Genomic DNA, 24173 nt, shown 5'->3' with positions numbered 1-24173 from the left:
GAAAAAGGGCTAATATCCAGAATCTACAAAGAACTAAAACAGATTTACAAGAAAAAAACAAATCCATTCAAAAGTGGGCAAAGAATATGAACAGACAATTTTCAAAAGAAGACATTTATGAGGCCAACAAACATGAAAAAATGCTCATCATCACTGGTCATTAGAGAAATGCAAATCAAAACCATCTCACACCAGTTAGAATGACGATCATTAAAAAATCTGGAGACAGCAGATGCTGGAGAGGATGTGGAGAAACAGGAACACTTTTACACTGTTGGTGGGGGTGTAAATTAGTTCAACCATTGTGTAAGGCAGTGTGGCGATTCCTCAAGGACCTAGAAATAGAAATTCCATTTGACCCAGCAACCCCATTACTGGGTATATATCCAAAGGATTATAAATCATTCTGTCATAAAGACACATGCACACGAATGTTCATCGCAGCACTTTTTATAATAGGAAAGACCTGGAACCAACCCAAATGCCCATCGATGATAGACTGGACAATGAAAATGTGGCACATATACACCATGGAATACTATGCAGCCATAAAAAACGATGAGTTTATGTCCTTTATAGAGACATGGATGAATCTGGAAACCATCATTCTCAGCAAACTGACACAGAACAGAAAATCAAACACTGCATGTTCTCACTCATAGGCAGGTGTTGAACAATGAGAACACATGGACACAGGGAGGGGAGCATCACACACTGTGGTCAGTTGTGGGGGGTTAGGAGAGGGACAGTGCGGGGTAGGGAGGGTGGGGAGGGATAAGAAGGGGAGAAATACCAGATAGAGGAGATGGGGGGATGAAGGCAGCAAACCACTGTGCCATGTATGTACCTATGCAACAATCCTACATGATTTGCACACAGATCTCAGAACCTAAAGTACAAAAAAAAAAAAAAAAACAGGAGATTCTGTCATTTGCAACTTCGGAGATGAAACTGGAAATCATTATGTTAACTAAAATAAGCCAGACACAGAAATACAAACAACACATGTTCTTACTTACTTGTGGGGTCTATAAACCAAAACAACTGAACTCATGGACATAGGGTGTAGAAGGATAGTTACCATAGGCTGGGAAGGGCAGTAGGGGGTTGGTGGGGTGATGTAGAGAGTTAATGGATACAAAAAAATAAAATGAATAAGATTTACTATTTGATAGCACAATAAGGTGACTATAGTCAATAACCTAACGGTACATTTTTTAATTACTTAAAGAGTATAACTGGACTGTTAGTAACTCAAAGGATTAATGCTTCATGGGGTTAATACCCCATTCTCCATGATGTATTTATTTCACATTGCATGCCTGTATCAAGATATCTCATGTACTCCATAAATAAATCCACCTACTATGTACCCACAAAAATGTTTAAAAATTGAAATTAGGCTGGGAGCAGTGGCTCACACCTATAATCCCAGCATTTTGAGAGGTCAAGGAGGGTAGATCACAAGATCAAGAGATCAAGACCATCCTGGCCAACATGGTGAAGCCCCGTCTCTACTAAAAATACAAAAATTAGCTGGGTGTGGTGGCACATGCTTGTAGTCCCAGCTGCTCAGGAGGCTGAGGTAGGAGAATCGCTGGAACCTAACAGGCAGAGGTTGTAGTGAGCCGAGATCGTGCCATTGCACTCCAGCCTGGAGACAGAGCGAGACTCTGTCTCAGGAAGAAAAAAAAAATTGAAATTAAAAGAAAGAAACAGTTCATAGATCTTGCTAAGTCTCAGCTTCACTAATGGGACATCTTAAATAGAGGGAAAAACTTTGCATTTTATTTGTTTGTTCATTCAACATATATTTATTGAGAACTTATTATACACCAGGTGCAGTCACTAGGAACATACAAGATAATTAGGTGCCTCTTTGTATAGAGCTTGTGGACTAGTATGGAAACTCCCCATTATACTTTCTACAAGTCAAAGATGCCAAGGGAGCCCCACATGCTTTTCTGAGAAAAATAAATTGCAAAAGAAGTTATTTTTATTATCTTAGACTTCAATTATAAAGCTTCTAAAAGTATCCTTCCATGGTTTAAGATAGAAATCTCAGGACTTTGGTTACTGAACTAAAATTCAGAACATAACTTCTGATAAATAGTATTTCAACTATTTATCTAAAGACCTTAGGAGAGAGATTTTTTTCTCTCCTAAAGTCTTTAAATACATTATCTGATTTGCTCCTGTGAGTTAGGTATTGGATCCCATCTTCAGCTGAAAAATATAGAGCTTCACAGAGATTAAATAGAGTCTCAGAGAAGCTAAGTAAGGTCATATATCCATTCTTTCATTTTTACTTATTTATTGAGTATTCATTCTTACACATATTTATTGGGCATCCATATATTTTGGAACACATTTATTGGGCATCCACTATCAATAACGGGGTGTGTGTGTGTGTGTGTGTGTGTGTGTGTGTGTGTGTATTAGCCAAGGTTCTCCAGAGAGAGAAAGAGAGAGAGAGAGAGAGAGAGAGAGAGACACTTATAAGAATTCACTCATGAGCTTATCTGGAGGCCAAGAAGTCCCAGGATCTTTCATCCACAAGCTGGAAAACCAGGAAAGCCAGTGGTGTGATTCACTCTGAGTCAAAAGGCCCAAGTACCAGCTGCACCAATGTCTGAGGGCAAGAGAGGATGGGTGTCCCAACTTGAACAGAAGCAAATTTGCCCTTCCTTTGCCCTTTTGTTCTGTTCATGGCCTCAACAGACTGGATAATACCCATCTACATTGGTAAGGGTGATTTTCTTTACACAGACTCCCAATTGAAATGCTGATCTCTTCCAGATACACTTTCACAGACACTGCCAGAAATAGTGTCTTACCAGCTATCAGGACATCCCTTACACCAGTCAAATTGACACCTAAAATTAGCCATCATGGTGTGTACATACTATTCAGGACAGGAAAGAGAACAATCAACAATAGAGACACCTCCCCTCCCCTGATCCCACCAAAAGAAAAAACACCTGCCCTCATGGAGATTGCCTCCAGGAAGGAAGAAAAAAATGTGCATGAATAAAATACATGCTTACCAGATAGGAAAACATACTAAAGGGAAGAATAACACAGGGGGAAAGGAAAGGATGTGTTCAGGTAGGTGCTGCAATTTCAGATAGGGAAGCTAAGGAAGGACTGTTTAAAAAATATGATAGGTGAGCAAACACCCCAGGAGGTGAGGCAGTGAGCTATGTGGTTATGGGAGATAAGAGGAGCCCTCCAGTGTGAGATTACAAAGGTGCAAAGCATTGGGAGAACCCTGACCTGAGTTGGGAGAACGCTGGCCTGCTGGAGTTGTAGTCATGAGACCCATGGGCTGCAGCGGAATAATCAAGGGGATGAGCAGCAAGAAAAAGGGTCAAGGAAGGAAAGAGATGAAAGACCAAGCCAAAACCTCAGCATTTACTCAGTCATTGTAAGAACGCTGGCTTTTACTCAAAGCTGAATCAAAGGAGGGTGCAGAGCATTGGAAAGGTGTGATGTGACTTGTATTTTAACAGAATCATTTTGCCTGTTTTGTTGAGAATAGATTGTAAGGAGCTAAGGGCAGGAGCAGTGAAACCAGGCAGATTGTTCTTGCAACAGTCCCAGTGAAAGACAGCTAAGGCCTAAACCAGAGCAGTAGCAGTGAAGGTACTGAGAAATGGCCATCCAGCTTCTGCATGTATTGTGAAGGTAAATCCAACAGGATTTTCTGACAGATCAGATAGAGATTACCCTCAATGTTTCTGACCTGAATAACAGGAAGAATAGATTGTCATTTATTGCAATAAGAAAAGATAATGGGACAGAATCCTCAAACTGAGAATCTCTAAGGACTGTAAACCACAGGACAAGGCTAGTTCTACGTAAATTGTAATCTAAAAGTATTGTTTTCATTTTTTACTTTTCTAAATAACAGCAAGGGAAAAGCAAGAAGAAAGCAAATAGGGAAATGGAAATTTGTTTTTAATTCGTAAGGAAGTCTTTTTCACTATTTCCCAGGAAGACTTTCTCATTTCTACCAAAATGGTTGTCTTAGTTTGGGTTCTCACAATTCTCAGCAAGCAGAAGTGTGGGCCATGGAAGTGGAACAGGGGAAGAGGGTCAGCCAATACAAGGATGCATCATGGAGCTAGTAGCCACTGTGGGCATTGAGACTCAGTCCAGTGGGTCTCTCTAAGAAGCCATATAAAATGCATGCCAGAATTGTCCCTGTGACAACCGTGGGGTATTTTTCACTGTCTTCTACCTCCATTGGTTGAAGGCTGTCACCACAAACATGGACTCCACCACACTTATTGACAGTCCCTGTGGTGATGAGCAGCCTTTGTAGGCATCAGAGGAAGTCCTGAGGCCAAAATTCAGAGCAACATAATGGTAGACACTTGAGTTGGGACACTGTCAACGTGCATGGAATTCTCGAATTCACCTGACCTTAAATTAGGTGGGAAGGGTGTGATATGTGGTGCGAGTCATCGCAAATGACAGCGACACTGTTGTCCATGCCTCCCTGCACCTGCCTTGGGCTTTCACCTCTCTCCACTTTGCTTCTCTGATTTTCTTACCATTACACTCTCAAACACTTTATTACCTATGAGCTGTGACCAGCAGTCAAAGTTCAGGTGAAATTTCACTTCCTCTCAAAAAACCGAGGACCATTTCCAGTTAGAAGTGCCTTCCACTCTTCTTAATGGCTACAGCATGAACACCCTTAACTATGGACACTTAACTTCAATGTCTTATGGATAGTTAAATCTTTAATACATGCTTTAGCTTGCCAAGTAGATCTGGCCATCCTGGCCATATGATGGCCAGAATTCTTTGTATCCACTCTGTTGATTTATTCTACCCCATATAAGTGGATTTGACCTTCTCTGGTGGCACAGAGGGGCAAAGAGAGCAACCAAAATAGCTGATGACCATGATCACTAGTATCTTGGGTTGCATCAAAAGCCACTAGGAAAATCAACTTCCTTTATTCTCCCCAAAACTGACAGGTAGAACAGGCGATTCCACAAATATAAACACTTGGCATATTTACTCTGCTTGAAAGTCTCTGAAAACTCTTTAAAAAAAATTAAGATTGTTTTAATGAACCCTTATGGCCAGGTGAAGTGGCTCACATCTGTAATCCTAGCACTTTGGAAAATTGAGGAGGGAAGATCATTTGAAGCCAGGACTTTCAAGACCAGTCTGATCAATATGATGAGGCTTCACCTTGAAAAAAAGTAAAAAAAAATTAAAAAAATAAAGCTGGGCCGGGCGCGGTGGCTCACGCCTGTAATCCCAGCACTTTGGGAGGCCGAGGCGGGTGGATCATGAGGTCAAGAGATCGAGACCATCCTGGTCAACATGGTGAAACCCCGTCTCTACCAAAAATATAAAAAAAAAATCAGCTGGGCATGGTGGTGCGTGCCTGTAATCCCACCTACTCAGGAGGATGAGGCAGGAGAATTGCCTGAACCAAGGAGGCAGAGGTTGCAGTGAGCCGAGATCGCGCCATTGCACTCCAGCCTGGGTAACGAGCGAAACTCCGTCTAAAAAAAAAAAAAAAAAAAAAGCCAAGTTAGGTAGCATGTGCCTGTGCCTGTAGTCCTAGCTACTAAGAAGGCTGAGAAGGGAAAATCCCTTGAGCCCAAGAGTTTGAGGCTGCTGTGAGCTATGATTGCACCACTACACTCCAACCTGGGTGACAGAGCAAGATCCTGGCTCATAGAAAAAGGTCAGGGGAACCCTTTTGACATGGCAGGGAGGGGTAGGGCTTCAAATAGCCTGACTGGTTTACAAATTGAATACATCTTTTTGCTGATTCAGATCAGGTATAGGCTAGACATAAGTAACAGCCATACAACTTCATTCCTCATATATTGTATTTTGTAAAAGGAAGATTCTACAAGCACAAGAAAAATGGGTGTAGTGGCTGACTCTTCTCCCAGAAAGACAATGACTTAGGCATAACCAATAATAGTACAAACGGCCTGATAGAGGGAAGAGAGGTGGGAAGGGTCCTTGAGCATATTAAGGCAACCCTGGATGTGGTAATATCTTGGTGGTTATATTATTTTTAATATCCTTATCGGTTAGAGATCCATACTTATACATTGATGTACAGCAAAAAATGCATCTAAAATATGCTTTTTTAAACGTCAGAAAAAAATAACAAAATGTTTATATTTGTTAAAGCTAGGTCATGGATACATGAGTGAAATCTGTTTTGCATATCTGAGAATTTTCATTATAAAATATTTTTTCAAAGAGCCACACACTGGGTCAGAAACTTGTGTACAGCTGAGGTATCAAGCTGTGACCCTCTAACTGTAGCAGCTGCTACAGCACCAATAAATAGAAAATTCATGAACCTTTAATTGCTCATCATCACCAAGGCATTGCTGCACAGAGTGGGAAGGTTTCCCCATGCTAGGGAACAGGGAGTCCTGGTGTAGTAAAAAATGTAGTCGCAGTCTTGGTTGTTCTGCACAAACTTTTCCCAGATCCCAGCCTGTCTCCCTTTCCCACTCAGTATAGTTAACAGAATGTCACAACCACAGAGTCCATGGCTCTTCACCATACCTGCAGCTTCAAGTACCTTCTTGACCACAACATTCGTTTTCTTCCTAACCTATTCATGTTCATCTAATCTTGCTATTTCAGTACATTAATTCTTGCCCAAAGACAAGAACATGACCTCCTCTAATAATTTCCCATTCATATTACTTAACCAGTTTGTTGATTCTACTATGAGTATCTCCCATATTCATTAAGAGCTACCATTCTGCCATTTAGCTTGTTTTTTCAAATTTAATTTCTCTCAAAAATGGATTCAACTCTGCATTGACCCAAACTCTTCTTTCCAACCAATATTTCCTTCACTTAGCAGCTCCCATAGGAGACTTAGCTCAGAACTAAGCAGAGGCTGTTATCTAGTAAACAGCCCTTGGTTTTACTCATTGAGCTACTAACTAAATCCAAGGATTTAGGAGTGAAAGCTTCATTCATTCATTCATCCAAAAAGCAGTTGACAAGCACCTATTGTATGCCATCTCCTAGATCTATGAAAAGAAACAAATTAGGTACCAACTTTGAAGAAACTCAAAATCTAATAGGAGATAAACGCATAAGCAGCTGTAATTAGATTATTTTTAAATAACCTAATTATATCTATTTATATATATATTTCTAACTTCTATATATTATATACTAAATATATGTTTCTAACTACTATATATTAGAAATATATATAGAAATAAATATGTAGAAATATATATTTCTGTGTGTGTGTATATATGTATATGCATATATGTGGTGCAAGTCATCACGAATGACTGCCACACTGTGTTACCCATACTTCCCTGAACCTCTATACACGTGTGTGTGTATATATATAGTCTCTACACCGAAACATACACACATATATCTATGTATATATACACACACATACATACTAGATAAGTGGCAACATCAGTGAATATACTCACTTTGACTTTTTGGAGTTACAAAATGGAGGTATGTAGAGGAGGCTTCCCAAAAATTAAAAAAAAACAACAATTTGATTTAGCTCTATGAGGTGGAATAGCAGTTCATCAAGATATAGGCTGGGCACAGTAGCTCACACCTGTAATCCCAGCACTTTGGGAGGCCAAGGTGGGTGGAAAACTGTGGTCAGGAGTTTGAGACCAGCTTGACCAACATGGAGAAACCCCATGTCTACTAAAAATACAAAATTAGCTGGGCATGGTGGCCCATGCCTGTAATCCCAGCTACTTGGCAGACTGAGGGAGGAGAACTGCTTGAACCTGGGAGGTGGAGGTTGTGGTGAGTCGAGATCGCGCCATTGCACTCCAGCCTGGGCAACAAAAGCAAAACTACAAATCAAAAAAAAAAAAAAAAAAAAATAGAATTGGAGATATAAATTAGAAAAACCTGGGTGAAGCTAAAATTAACAACAGGAAATCATAAAACATAAGGTTGGAAGGGTAGAACATAAAGGTTCTAATGATATGTACTTTGAGACTTATTCCACAGAAAATAGAAAGTCACTAAAAGCTTTTAAGCAGAGCTGCCAAACAACAGGATTTGCATTTTAGAAAAATTACCCTAGAATAGAGTAGATGACTTTGAAGATTTGGGGTGAGGTAATGGAGCAGAGCAATGAGGCAGCATCAGCAGTTACAGGATGATCATACCTGTTCGAAGGAGTGAAGATGCAGACCCGAATACGGTGAATTGGACTGATCCATAAATGAATGTACCAGCCTGATTTAAACTTGTATTTTTCCCTAAAAGGGCATTTCTTCTAATAAGTTATCCTGGGCATTTTTAAGGGAAAAATTGAGGAGCAGAGGACAGATTGTATGGCATGGCTCTGTGTTACCACTCAAATCTCATCTCAAATTGTAATCCCCATAATGCCCACATGTCAAGGGAGGGAGTTAGTGGGAGATGATTAGATCATGGGGGAAGTTTTCTCCATGCTGTCTTCATGACTGAGTGAGTTCTCATGAGATCTGATGGTTTTACAAGTGTTTGACAGTTCCTCCTTCATGCACTTACTCTCTCCAGCTGCCATGTAAGACATGCCTGCTTCCCCTTCTGCCATGATTGTAAGTTTCCTCAGGCCTCCCCAGCCATGCAGAATGGTGAGTCAATTAATCCTCTTTTCTTTATAAATTACCCAGTCTCAGGAAATTCTTTATAGCAATGTCAGAAGGAACTAATGCAGCAGATAACAAACAAATCTATAAATATTATATATATATATATATATATATGTATGTATGTATGTATACACACACACACACACACACACACACACACACACACACACACACATATATCTTGCTATTCCCTATTATTCAAACTTTCCCTTTTCTTTCCTTCCCCAGATACCCTCAGCATGATCAGGTTCCACATTTGTGTTGACCTCCTACCAGCTATTTCTTGTCTTTTTTCTTCCTAATTTTGAGCTTTGACCCTTACTGTTCTACAAATCTTGGTTTTATACTGCAAAGGCTCTTAGTTCTAGAATGATGGCCAAGTGGCCAAACACATCTACCTGAGTGGACAAGAATGCGACATTGTCATGCAACCACTGTGAGGTATCAAAGTCAAGATCAATTTTGACAAGAATAAAAGCTTTCTATCCTGCTGCCCCTGCCTTATGGGATTTTTAGGGTTTAGAGAAATATCCATTGTATGTCCTAAAACACTTGAATGCCCACATGAGATTGAATGCCATTTCAATAAATAAGCCATTTAATAGTGATGGTTTACATAACAGAATTACTCAGTTGGCTTTTCTTGAATTGTTCATTTTATTTGTAAGTTCAGGGGAAGTTAGTTTTGGCCAAGTATCTTTTTTAATTTTGTTGAAAAATCAAGTTCCAGGTGGTGAGGTTCCAAATAATAGATGGTATGGCAAAAGTGTCAAAGCATTATAGGTTTAATTAAATAAGTGTCTATTGACTACTAACATAGGCATATTCTATTACAGAAAGACATTCATGTCTAATATAGAGTCCATTCTTTGAGAGAAATAGCCAGGCAATTCTTCAAGACAGTTACAGAACTGTGACTTACATGTTATTTGATGGTATACTAAGCAGGGTTCCTGACATCATTGTTGCATGGTCAATATCCGGTTTGACCACTTCATCCTCCTTTTCCTGGAGCCTTGACCACTTGTGCCCTTCTCTCGACATCTTTCTCCCGGCTTCTAAAGAACTAAGACACTGTTTCCAGCTGTCCTAACCATACTACTTTTCCACCATTCCAAAACATCCCGTGATCTAAAATTGCCCTTTCCTCTTCCTTCGTCAATTCTCTCCAAACAAGACCTCTATTTCATCTTCTAAGCTAGGTGTTAGAAAAAAGGCAATCAACATGCCTGATTAAGCCAATTCACACTGAAGTCTAGGTGGTACAAGGCTTAACTTTCATGACAGCTTTAAAAAAAACCTGTTATTCCAAATGGATCTTCGATTGGTAGGATGAATGAAGGAGTCATTTTTGAGGTGTGGGGAATCATACTTTTTTCTTATCTATTTATGCCGGCCAGAGACCCTACTTTCAATTTATTTTCTGCACAAAAGTTCCCTTCTGAACTAAAGCCAATGCATGCTATTTGGTTTATTCATACCTTAGTGCTATGATTCTCTATCTTAGGTCACCAGGTCACAATAAAGAACCATAAAAGAAACCTGGGTTGGTTTCACATTTCTTATAGTCTGTAGTTGAGTTCCTTCTCTAAAGCCACATTCACATATCTGAAGTGAAAGTTAAAAAAATAGTTTAAAAATATTTTTTAAACAGTGGTAGAATAGTGAGCACAGTGCATACCCTCTTCTGAGAGTGAATTAATATGGAGATCACAGACAGAGTGGTAGAACAGTGAGCACAGTGCATACCCTCTGCTGAGAGTGAATTAATATGGAGATCACAGACAGAGTGGTAGAATAGTGACCACAGTGCATACCCTCTTCTGGGATTGAATTAATAGGGAGCTCACAGACAGAGTGGTAGAATAGTGACCACAGTGCATACCCTCTTCTGAGAGTGAATTAATATGGAGCTCACACACAGAGTGGTAGAATAGTGACCACAGTGCATACCCTCTTCTGAGAGTGAATTAATATGGAGCTCACACACAGAGGGGTAGAATAGTGAGCACAGTGCATACCTTCTTCTGGGAGTCAATCAATATGGAGCTCACACACAGAGTGGTAGAACAGTGACCACAGTGCATACCCTCTTCTGAGAGTGAATTAATATGGAGATCACAAACAGAGTGGTAGAACAGTGAGCACAGTGCATACCCTCTTCTGAGAGTGAATTAATAGGGAGCTCACAGACAGAGTAGTAGAATAGTGAGCACAGTGCATACCCTCTTCTGAGAGTGAATTAATATGGAGCTCACACAGAGAGTGGTAGAATAGTGACCACAGTGCATACCCTCTTCTGAAAGTGAATTAATATGGAGCTCACACACAAGAGTGGTAGAATAGTGAGCACAGTGCATACCTTCTTCTGGGAGTGAATCAATATGGAGCTCACACACAGAGTGGTAGAATAGTGACCACAGTGCATACCCTCTTCTGAGAGTGAACTAATATGGAGATCACAAACAGAGTGGTAGAATAGTGAGCACAGTGCATACCCTCTTCTGAGAGTGAATTTATATGGAGATCACAGAGTGGTAGAATAGTGACCACAGTGCATACTCTCTTCTGAGAGTGAATTAATATGGAGATCACAGACAGCGTGGTAGAATAGTGAGCACAGTGCATACCCTCTTCTGAGAGTGAACTAAGATGGAGATCACAGACAGAGGAGTTAGTGACATCTTTGTGGCACTGCATCCTAACATCAGCTCTACATATGGACAAATCTGCCCTTAGAAGATCCCTAATATCCCTCATGTAAAAAATGAGCAATTAAGAGCCACAAACACTGTTTCTCACTAATGCTGCGGTCTTCCTCCCTTATCAGTTGAGATTGCTGTTTCTTCAGTTGCACACCGGATAAAATCAGGGTTTGCATTAGGGACTACGTTATAAGAAAAACATGTTTCTTTTAATAATAGACACACTTGGCCCTGGAATTCCCTTAAGTTATATACCTATGTAGATAGAGTCCACTGTATATTTGCCCCCCTTTGTTTAAAGAACACAATTTCTGTCCTCACAGTGTCTATAAGCTTGAGAATCACAGCACTATGGTATAAATAAACTGAAGAGACTGTCCCTCATGCATGCTGTGACAGAAATCAGCTTTCAGACCAGGTATGCTGAGTCCCAAACCTGTGCTACATCCCTGCTACAAAAACTAAAAAGCAAGCCTAAAATTCACTATAGTCCCTAGAAAATCAAACCTTAGATATAAGACCAAGTTCCACTATCTTATTCTCTCAGCAGATCCTTAATATGTTTCTTCTCTGTGCCAGGTATTAGCTAAGCTCAGGTGATACAAAGTTGAATGAGATAGCACCCCTGCCTTCTTTGGGCTGGCTCATAGTTTAATGACATAATCAGGTGGTCACAGTGCAGTGTAATAGGTATTGTGACAGAGAGAGAAGCTGTCAACAAAGGGCACATACCCCCAGGGCGCCTAACCCATCTAAGGCAAAGGGTGCGCAGGGGACACCAGGGAAAACTGTTAAAGAACGAGGCATTCGGAGATCTGGTGTTGTATTTATTATTTATGATTTTATTTTTTAACCTTTGTATTTTGATATAATTTCAGATTTACAAAAAAAAGGTTGCAATAAAACTACAAAGAATTCTCAAATACCCTTTAACCAGATGTACTAAATGCTGTTATATCAAATATGCTTACATACATGTATGCACACACACACACACACACACACACACACACAAATATACATTTCTTTTTTCAAAAAATAATTGGAGGCTGGGCACTGTGCTTTATGCCTATAATCCCAGCACTTTGGAAGGCCGAAGTGGGTGGATCACCTGAGGTCAGGAGTTCGAGTCACCCTAGTCAAATGATGAAAACCCATCTCTACTAAAAATACAAAAATTAGCTGGGCATGGTAGTACACACATGTAATCCCAGCTACTTGGGTGGCTAAGGCAGGAGAATCCCTTGAACCCAGGGTGTGGAGGCTGCAGTGAGCCAAGACTGTACCACTGCACAACAGAGGCTCTGTCTCAAAAAAAAAAAAAAAAAAAAAAAGAGAGTAACTTACAGAGATTATGATGCCCCCTTTACTCTTGAAGATTCCAGTATATATCTCCTAAAAGCAAGGACATTCTCTTCCATAGCCTACAAGTAACAAAATCAGGAAACAAATACCAATACAATTCTACTATCTTATTTACAGACCTCATTCAATTGCACCAATTGTCCCAATGTGTACTCTGTAGCAGAAGAAATACCCAGCTCATATGCTGCATTCAGCTTTTGTGTCTACCCTACAATCTGGAACAGTTTCAGAGTATTTCTTTGTCTTTTATGAACTTGTAATTTTTGAAGTGCTGGTTATTTAGCAGAATGTCCCTGAATTTAGCGGCATGTCTCTGGTTTATCTACTAACTAATCTAACCTATTTTTCATGGTAAAATTTGACATAAACATGTTTGCCAGAAATATCATGAAGGTATATTGTGCTTTCTGAGATGAATTTTGAAGAATGAAGAGGAGTCAGCCCACATAACCTATTGCCATATTAATGCATTTTTGCATTCAGACTTGAGAGGATGGAAGACAGAAGGCAAAGGGATAGCCTATAATTTTACTAAATAATATTTATCAAGTAATTACTAAGCACCAAGCACTGTTTGAAATGCATTACATAAGTTAACTTCATCATCTTCACAACATCCTTATAACATCCTCACAACATCCTTATAACATCCTCACCATGACTATTATTTTTCCATTTTTCTGATGAGAAAGGATCAGGCACAAAAAGATGATGAGGCTAGCGCTTGGTGCAGCTAGTATTGAATTCCAGGCGGATTGACTCTTGCCCATTCTGTCAGAAGAAGGGTCTTACTTAGTGAAAGCAAAACGCTTACAAAAAACGGCTCGTGTCTTCAAAATCAGTTGGCTTGGAGGTGTGCAACTGGTCCAAGCAACTGGGTGTGGCTCTCCCGCCCTCTGCTGGCTGAATCAACTTATTGCATCCTTTTAACTGCTTTCTGCTCAATTGGATGGTCAAGTGCAGAGTAAAACCTCCATGCTAAGCAACAATGACTGAAATTTCTGCAAAACTCCTGAGTTACTCCTGACTTATAAGAATGCATAAGAATTTAGCATTCCTTTCATTTTTGTTTTCTGTGTGCCTCAACTCCCTGCTACATTCTAAAGATTGGTCAGCAGAATAAATCCTAAGCCCTGTCCTCACCAACTTCTTTCATAAAACTTCCCAGAATTTTTTTTTAACCATGGCAAATTTGGAATCCACTGAAGCAGTAAGAAAGCTAACGTTGAATTAATCAGAATACAATCCCCAGACAAGCCAATCATTACAGCTGAGAAAATCTGTAGGGAGGATGTTTGTCCTTGAAAAATATTTGAAAACGATCCAGTGTGAAGCAAAGTTATCTCACAGTAGGCTCTGAAGTGTCAAGTAAGGCCAAATCACTAGGCAAATAAGATGACAGAAAGGAAAAACTCCTTTGAATGAATCATAAGTAGCCTCTATTTTCCATCAAAAATCCTTTCTCTTCCAGGTAAAACCCTGTTCGTCCAAAATTCAGAAACCTCTAGGGCTTCCACAAAATTCAACTGTTTTCTCTAGTAAAAGGAAGAAATGGAAGTAAAATAAAACCAGAAGACAATGGAAAGGGTCTTAAAAGGGTGGCACACTGATTTATTCCATACACACAAGAAATGGGCCTGGCAAAAGAAAAAGAGTATGTTTAAATTCCCAAAAGATATCCTAGAAGCAATTCTGTTCATTCTGCCTGATGGCAAATACAAATATGTTAGTGGCCATTATTAAGCCACTTCTAACATCCCAGGGGAATGAACTCTTTACTGAAATTTTGAGAATGCTCACACCGAACACAAGAAGGTCCCATGTAAGTATTTATTTGATAACTTCTAGATGCCTGTCTGTTTATCTGTCAGGTTGGAAGTGACACAAATACATTTGCATATGGCTATTACCAGGCTGAGGGCTGAAACCTTTGCCCCCAGATCAAATCAACTCAGTAGAAAAATGTCCTGTGGTAGGTGATTGGGCTAAGCAAGGCTGTCACTTCAAAGACTTCTTATTTATAATGAAGCATCAAGATTTCCATGAAGAATGAATCAGAACTTTATACATATAATCCCAACTGGAAACTAATCTTCTAAGCTATACTGTGGCATTATTGTCACAATAACACTGCATAACAACCAACCACGAAACATCAGCAGCCTACAACATTAAGCATTTATTGCTTACATGTCTGGGGTTGTCAACTACATGACTCCACTGATCATACCTGGTTCCTCGACATGTCTGGGGCTGATGAGACTGTGTCTTTCATCATGCAGAAGCTACGCCAGTAATGTTCTCATGGCAGTGTTCTCAGCTAGACAACAGAAATATCCAATGCCTTCTTAGACCTAGGTTTAGAAATGGCATGCTGTCATTTCTGCTGCATTCTGTTGGACAAGGCAATTCCCAAACAAGCCCAAATTCAAGGAAAATAGACTCTATATTTTCATTGAAAGAAAATGCAGTCACAGAGCGAACAATGTGCATACAGTGATAGGTGAAGGATTGGGGCCACAACTGCAGTTTACTACAGGCCCAGAAAATCATTGAAATCCAATGGGTAACTCTCCACTTTCTCACATTTCACATAGATCCTTCTCAATGGATGCTCTAAAAACAGTGGTCTCTAGGTTGTCCTGGAAAGATTTAAGAAAGAAGAAATTCTTAAACCTTAAGGACTTTTGTTTCTGTGAGACCAGGAGCACACCAGCTAACTGAAGATATTATACCAGAGCCTTTGGATCTGATGTAAATTTGCATCTAGTGCCATCAATTTCTCACTGCCACCTTGTCCAGACTTCATTCAAGAGCAGTCTAGAGTTTAAGAAAAAGCAGGAAATTTTCCCTAATATTTTCTCCTGCTATATCACAATTTTTGGTCAAGAAATATATACAGTACTCATCTATATTTTTAAGAACTTTTCTAGTAATGTGTGATGAAATAAGATTAAAAATCAGGCTACTATAGGTTAATTTATTGATCAGTTGCAATAGGCATCTTTCTAGGTGAAAATTAAAACACATATACTATGCAGACTTTTTTTAATTGTAAGAAGGAACTAACAAAAGCCTTTTTTTTTTGTTTTGGAAATGCCCATGGTGAAACCTTGATACACACACACACACACACACACACACACACACACACCCCTATATAGTTCTCCAATAACAAGGTTATAACCACCTGTCATTATTTCCTTCCTTCTCAGATTTTTAAATCATTTTTTCATTCCATAACTGTTTAGCTACTTTTCTAGAAATACACAAATTAGAAATATTATAAGATCCCTCTTCCCTCAGTTTGTAAATCTATAATTGTAACTTCATGAAAGAGCCTAACATTTTCAATGATTACCTTTTCTTTACTGTATTCCAAGAGATTTTGCAAAGAGCAAGAACAAAAAATTAATCTTGTTTCTTTTTTTTTTTCCTAGTCTAAGTAAGACTAGAAGCAACAATATGATGAAATACATGCTTCTGGTATTTCCATCTTCCTGGATTGATGATATACCAGGCAGCCCAATTTTCCCCTAAAGGATAGGTGTGCATTCAAAATATTAAGCCCTTAACAAAGACAAATATAAATGCAATTTGAGAAACCCCATTTCTTTCCAAGTCCACTGCATCTATTAATGTAGCCCCCAGACCAAGGATCAGCTCATCTCACTGTAATACAAATTCTTTTACTCTGCCTGACACTCTGCCTACCTTTTTGTATGTTGGAATATAAAAAACAATTTCAAGAAATAAAAATCACCTCTTGTAACCTATCTTTGCTGATGCCAACCATATTGATTGCTTGACCTTTACGAAGTCTACTGACTAGGTGATGCGTGATGTTTGGGGATTAAACATGCTGACTTACTTTTTTTTCTAAGTCAAATTTAAACTCTGACTACCCAAAATCAAACCCTGCAGAGTACCTCAGCCTGTCCCCACTTTGCAGTGCTCTCCCTGACATTTGGATACCACTTATTGATTGAATTTTTAGCAGCTGTCATTCAAGGACATCCAGCTTTAGCTGGACAAGCACTGGAATGGCAGACTCCCAAGGGCCTGAAAATGACCCGGTTTGACACAAATGTGGATAATCTTTCTGCAGAAATAAATGGGTTCGACCAGGTCATCAGTTTAACTGATAACTCTCATTCAGTTATGACTGTCACAATTAAGAAACAGTTTTAGTAACAGAGGCATTCAGAGTTAGGGGTTTTCCTTTTCAGTAAAGGATATAGGATAAGAATTATTTAGCTTTCTCATTTCCAAATATTTTGGGAGCAACCCCATGGACAAAAATCTATTTTTATCTAACAGATGAGTCGTTAGCTTAATGTTGTAGGCTCTTTATTCATGACCATAAACCGCCATCATCACCAAAAGAAAAAAAAAAAAAAAAACAGATAATGATCTGGTGAAAAAAAAAAAAAAAGTCTGCCAAGTCTAATTGTGATTCTAAAAAAACTAGCCCTGGCTGCATATCAATTGAGTTTTGTTTAGCTTGCAATTAAAATAAAATTTTCCATCTTTCAAAAAGAATTTCAAAGCACTTTAAAATTGCAACTATTTTTAAAGCTAAGTACGTGCTCATCTTTGATAGCATATTTGCAAGCCACTCATGAATTCATAGATTAAAGTTAACTCTTCCATTTTCAACTGGTAAGCATGTCAGCCTTAGGAGCATACTCTCCACAATCACATATAGACTATAAACACCTCCACTAATAGAACTAACCACTAGAGCACCACCATTGACTCAATATATAATTTGGACTAGAACATATACATCTTAACAGCTTGGATGGTTTAATTTCATGTGTACAGGCACTGTAGGACACTAGCCCCAATTCCCTTGAGCAGTGTTCCAACTGGCATAGCAAAGGCTTAAGTTGTAGATTGCATATTCTCGCTTCACACTCAAAATATAATTAAGGTGATTGAGTTATTGGCCATTTTTAGTATGCTGTTAATGTTGTTTTTGGAAAGACAATCTTATTGTAAAGTAATATTTGACTGTAAAGAACAGAACCAGCACTTTCTGCCATCAAGGAAGAATTCCTCTCACAAAACCTGTGGTGACCTGGAACCACTTAATACTGGCTCTCAAGAGTTGATTGGGTACATCACCTCCCAATGCCATGTTCAGTGGTGTCAGGTTAGTAGCGTGAACTTGGCCATGATAGGAGTATTTACTCCACAGAAATTGGAAAACACTAAAAATTATCAGACAGGGTAGCAAGGTTAGTATCAGCTATAGGAGAGGAATTCTACAGCAGTTCTGTCCAGTAAAACTTTCTGCAATGGGGCTGGGCATGGTGGCTCAGGCCCATAATCCCAGCACTTTGGGAGGCAAAGGTGGGAGGAGCTGCTTGAGGCCAGGAGTTTGAGACCAGCCTGAGCAACATAGCAAGATTCTGTCTCTACAAAAAAAAAAAAATAAAAATAAAAATAAAAGAACTTTCTGCAATGGTAGAAATACGCTTATATTTGTACTGCCCAATGCAGTAGCCACTAAACGCATGTGAGTAATTGAAACATGGCTAGTATAGCCAAATAACTAAATTTTCATTTTATTTTTAATCTGAATAGCCATATGTGAGTAGTGGCTACCATTTTGGACTGTGCAGTTCCACTGTGATATAACAAGTGATGGCATCTTCCAAGAGTCAGGGGACTGAGATACATAAGAGCTTAAAAAGAGGGAGAAATGCCAGATATAGTATGCACCTAAAGTAAAATAAATAAAATTTTTTTTAAAAAGCTTGAAAAGAAAGAGGAGCACCCAAGAAACGGATTACTTCAGGTCCTGGAATAATGAAATGTAACAGCAAAGCTTTGCCAAGTTCTTCTATCACATTTTGAATCTGCTCTCCATACATTTATTCATTCACAGACCTGGAACAATTAGTTGTAGGAACAGACAGATGAAGGCCACCTCCTCATTAAGGTAGCTTAGTAAAGAAGAGTGGCCCAATGCCCTAAAATAGTGTTTCTCAAATTTTAGCATGCATCAGAATCACCTGGAGAACTTGTTAAAGCACATACTCCTGAGCTCTGTTCTCATAGTTTCTGACATCACAGGTTCGAGTTGGAGACCAAGAATTTGCATTTCTTACAAGTTCCTAGGCAATGCTGATGATGACAGTCTGGAAATCCCTTGGAGAACCATTGCTTTCGAGCTAATTTATGGCAATCTCCAATTTCTGCTTCTTCTATCACAGTCTACATGCTTTTCACTCTGCGAAAGTCCTACTGACCATGTTTCCTAAGATGCTAGAGCACATTTCATTACTCCTTGTTGGTAATTCTGTTCTTAAGGTCTGGAGTTAAAACTACAAGACACCTGACAAGCTCTGCTACTTTATCTATTCCATAGTCCCTGGAGCTTTGCTGTTTCCACTATGCCAGATGCTACTTTCAGATGTACAATCTAGAGAGTTTCTGCTCATAGCCCCAGCTGTTTATGAAAACTGCAGACATCAGCTAATCTTTTTCTCTCTTTTTCACTCTTTCTCTCCATGCCTTATAATACCGTCCAATAACGCGCCCTCCACACAAGCACAAAGAAACAAAATAAGTTCCACTCTGCAAGTTCCTTGACCATATGGATTCAGCAGGAGCTAAATGACTATCTGTCCTCGAAGTAGAATGGTATGAAGGGACTCTTTCCCAAATGGAAATGCATTTACTTGAATAGACTGGAGACCCAGGAATTCAGATCACGAGAGTAAATGGCTTCTCCAGGGCTTTGTCAAGCCTATTTTAATTCTAGTTTAACAAACAAAGAACAATAAAGGCTTTCTGCTTTCTCCTGTTCTTGTTCCATCCCCGCTCATTCACAGGAGTAAGACAGTGTTCAGGAGGCTATTTCAGCAACTGATCTTGAGGGAGCTAGGGTGAAGAAAACTGGTAACTACAAGGTTAGTCGTCAAGACAGAAATGATAGCTAAAAGTGCATGTTAGCAATATAAAGGGAAGTTATAAATCAAGAGAAATAAAAAAGGGTCAGTTTCTGAGGCACCAGCTATTTCCTTGATTGCTTCAAGTTTTCTTTCTGATTAAATGTTTCCTCATTTTCTAATACAAACTTCTGTTATGTGTAATCAGCGCACTGTTAGGAAATTAAGGTACACTTTAAAAGTGAGAGCAGAGCTACCAAATTTTGTCCTTTCAGCAACATAAAGCTATTTTTATCTCCAGACTTAATCACTTCTAGACTAGGGAAAAATTCCTTCGCTTTTCACCATAAACAAGAGATTAAATCTAAAAGTATTGAATAAATAAAAGTGGGTATTACTTCTCTTTACATATAGATTATGATTATAAATTATAATTTATGGTGTGAATTATTTACATTGTTTTAAATCTATCTAAAATGGCCTTAAATAATCTTCTTAATGGCAGAAACAATTGATGTGTGTTCAAAATGCAAATTAATTTTAAAGTTAGTCTGAATAAAATAGCTCCGAGATAGTATACCAAACTGTTCCCCTACCACACATACACACTAAAATTTCTAGTGCAGTCCTAAGTCAGATTTTCACGAACTTCCAAACTTCCTCTGCTCAGAAAATCAAAAGTTGACTATTTGTCTAAAGAATATTATTTATACTTTCCAGCCTAAAAAAGTGGTAAAAATTGAGGTTAGTAACATGCTTATAAAATAGCAATGACGTATATAATTTTACCCCATAAATGTTCCCTATCAAAAAGCTACTAATCTTTATCCATCTCCTTTCTTTTCTCACACATTTTTTATACTATATACATTCACCAGGTCTTGTAGTCACTTATTTTTCCATTTTACACTTTCTTCACCTTTAAATTACACATATTTAAAAACATCAAGAAGAGCTGAGTTAACATTCATATTAATTGATTGTAATTGTTCACTGAAACTAAGGTGCTCTGCTCTTGTCAAGAAGTATTGTACACTCTGCCCCCTAGGATAAGATGTCCTTTAAAAAGAATTCTGAAAGCATCACACTTATAACACAGAAGCAGTATGGTCCCAGAACTTGAAAAATGTCTGTTTATAGTGTTTTCTTGATAATAGAGCAGGTATCTAACTATATGCTAAATGTTCTAGCAGTTCATAAGTTAATTATAAAGAATTAATCTTCATTTTTCTAGTACTCTTTCTTGTTCATTTCAAAGCTTCTAATTCACAATGAATCCACCTGTTATTGCATGCTCACCATATGCTGGACACTGTCACATCCTTTATACCTGTGAACTTAGCTCTTTATATTAGCTCATTCAAGCATTATAACAACCCATCACAACAATCATTTCACAACTGCAAAAACTGAGTTTAAAACAAAATTAAGAATTTTCCTGGTTCACACAGCTAGTAATGGCAGAGCTGAGTTCCAAACCCTGAAGCTTCAAAGCTCATCATTAAATTAGAATTCCTTCAACACTGTAATCCCAGCAAAAGAGCTCTGAGAGATATTCTTTTGGCATATCTACAGTTGCGAAAGAGAAAATTTCTGAAGATCTCTTTGATAAGTGTTATACATATGTGACTTTGATTAATTTATGCTTACAAACATATGTATGTTATTATTGCCCATTTTATTTTGCAAAGTGACCTAGGAAGTGTTCTGTTGTGTTTTTTATATTTATCAAATAAATGCCCTCCTAAAATGTCAAAAAAAAGAATAAGATGGCAGCTTTTCAAAGTCTAATGAGATCCAAATGTCAATTAAAGCTTCCCATAAGCACTATTCATTACAATTATCAGCTCTTGCTTGCTTACAAATAGGTTAAAGAGGAAATTAGTTGAAGCAGATTTTAATCACTTAAATGGTTTTTTTTTTCCTTCAACAGGTGATTTGTTTCACCAAAAGCAAATCCTGCCAAGAGAATTAGATAAATAAGCAACCTGTAATTGAATGGTTCTTATCTAGTCTTCCCTGGAAGTTAGTGGAATTGAATTAATGGTTTATATCCCTTTACCTATGGAAAAAGTTAATATTTTGATTAATATAATAAAAAAAGAAGCTAACAGTGGCATTATTCTTTCCTCTATCTTTACTATGCTCAGCTTTCTGCAACTGAATCAGTAATATCAAAAGCATACAGAGTGCTCAGAAACATAGATGGCTCTGCAAGTTATTTCATGATTCAAAAAAAAAAATGTGACATAATTCTTTGGGTATCTGTATACTGTTCATTTCTTTACCCACAGCCTAGAGAGATTTCATCAACCCAACATTTATTCAACGATTACAAATGAAACAACCTTCTTCTTAGAGAAATTCAGATGATGGGTGCCTTTTTAATTTAGAGGAAAGAATAGTTTAAACAAAATATACAGTGAGATAATAAACTTTCCACTAAATTTAATTTAGAAAAACCATGCAACCAACCCATAACCATAATCATGGATCTGAAATGAAAACCCCTTACTGATACAGTATAAAAAGAAACCCACCAAACACTCTGTAGCATTCAACTCTTCCTCATTTGCTTGTCCTTCTGATTATTGAATGCTTATTATAATTAGATAATCACTGAATGTTTCCCAGGGGCCAGACACTATATTAGGCACCGGAGACACAATATGGAATAAAACAAGCATGGCTCCTGCTCTCTAGGGAGCTTACAGTGCAGTAGGCTTTAAGCCTCCCCTAGTCTTAAAGACACACAAATGAAAGAATAATATCCTACAAACCTGTAGAATTGTCTTTCACAGAGAAAGTTCCATGCAACACCATCTGTCCAGAGATCTCCAGCTTTTCCAGATTGGGGCTGATCTCATTTTCTCCTCAGACATTTCATTTTCTTGGAAGGCAACAGGAATTCTGTCAGAAATTACACCTCTAACTACTGGGTCTGGGAAAGGTGAAAAGCTTCCAAGATTGGACAGTCTCTAAAAGTTCCCTGGGGGATTAGTGAACATAATCTCAGCTCTTCCAAGGATGAGACTCAAGCCAGGGCCATGTTCTAAAATCCCCTCTGCACAGTTACTAGAGCCCCATATAGTGAGTAGGAAGCAATTGATACTACAGAAAAATCCAATGTTTGGTGGTAAGAAGGCTGCCTCCATTGCAAGTGACAGAAAACCCAAATCAAATTGATTCAGACAGTAAGAGGAATTTACAGGTTCAAGTTACTGAAAAGTCTAGAGGTTGAAAGGGCTTTCAGAGCAATTTCATTACAGCTTCAATTTCTTTTCTCTGTGATTCTTTAAGGCAGTCCTCTCTGGACCTACTTGATCTTCAAGATGGCTTTGCTTTTGGACATAAGAGCACTGCCAGCCAGAAAGTGAGGCTACAGTTCTTTTTTGAACATATCCAGCACACAAGAAGGTAGGGTTTTCCATAATTAAAGAACAAAAACTCTAAGCTTTAATTAGTCCACCCCCAAACAACCACTGTGACCAAAGGGAGTATCATCTGTACACTAAAATCTGCTCAGGTCAGAAATCTCCATCCTTTGTGGTAAGGGAAACTAGATAACCCCAAAGAGCTTTGCCTGTTCACATCCCAGGGCAGGACACATGAATCATAGTGGCCACAAAAATGGGATGAAGTAGAATGAATGCCAGAAAGACAACTAGAATAACCACTTTGTATAGTTTCCTTTTAACTGATTGTCTGTCTATAGTGATGTGTTTCCTCCCAACAGGGGCCATGTCTAGCAAGCAAAATCTGGACTAGTTGACTCACAACCCATAAAAGAAGTGCAAAAGTGTTTCTAACTTCTTTTCCTAGCTAAATCAACAATAATGTAGAAACTCATGTGCTTCTCTCAGAAAGTTTTATCAGCTACAGTGAAGGAACCTGGATAACATCCCAGCTAATCTTTCAGCAGCAGCTGGGGAAAGCATCAAAAAATTACTTTTTCAATTGTCTGTCCAAGTATTGTCTGCATTTAATCTACAGATACCCAACTGTTAACACTAGGAAACTTCATTCAAACAAAGCAACTGTGAAGGCACCCTGGGCACAGAGCCCCGTGTGACCACCCTCTCAGAATGTTAATTAAGAATTCCATAATCAAAGTAAGCTTTGTTTGGGAGATGTCCTTAAGCCCGGAAGAGCAGCGTAATTTCTCTGCTAATTGTTCCAAAATGCTAGTAGAGGCCTTTTGGCAGAACCTAGTTTAGGTAAAGTGTAGGGTTTCCAGCTTTTTCTAAATGAACTTATTTATTCATTTTTCTTTTCAATCGGAGTTCCTCATAGTAAACAATGGCTTTAACAATTTGCACATTGGTCCTAATAGGCAACATGCTTCTGCTTTTCTACTTTATCTTTTTGCTTCCCAGTATAACATGGCAAGCAAGAGCATGTGATTTACGGTCCAAAAATAGAGACAATTCACTACCTCTGTAGCCTAAGTTATACCAACTTCTCTATATGTTAAAGGATTTAAAAAAAAAAAAAAAAAAAGGTAAAATCATAGGCCAGGCACAATGGCTTATCCCTGTACTCCCCAACACTTT

The 24173-nt window shown here is 38.6% G+C and overlaps 1 long non-coding RNA gene across 8 annotated transcripts in view; it reads right to left on the bottom strand.

The window, feature by feature from the left end:
* LOC141585622 (uncharacterized) overlaps nt 1–24173 on the bottom strand; it is a 998130-nt gene that overhangs the window by 850441 nt on the left and 123516 nt on the right. For 3 of the 8 annotated variants that reach the window (XR_012519199.1, XR_012519200.1, XR_012519205.1), the window contains one exon: nt 14949–15072. The exons of the other annotated variants lie outside the window; for them this stretch is intronic. This is a non-coding gene — a long non-coding RNA (uncharacterized LOC141585622). The remainder of the gene's footprint in view (nt 1–14948; nt 15073–24173) is intronic. 8 annotated transcript variants of the gene reach the window in all.

This window comes from Saimiri boliviensis, chromosome 9 (assembly GCF_048565385.1).
Source record: "Saimiri boliviensis isolate mSaiBol1 chromosome 9, mSaiBol1.pri, whole genome shotgun sequence".
In the NCBI taxonomy this organism is placed as follows: Eukaryota; Metazoa; Chordata; class Mammalia; order Primates; family Cebidae; genus Saimiri; species Saimiri boliviensis.
The sequence above is the reverse complement of the archived record's forward strand: the minus strand, read 5'-3'. Positions and strand labels throughout refer to the sequence as shown.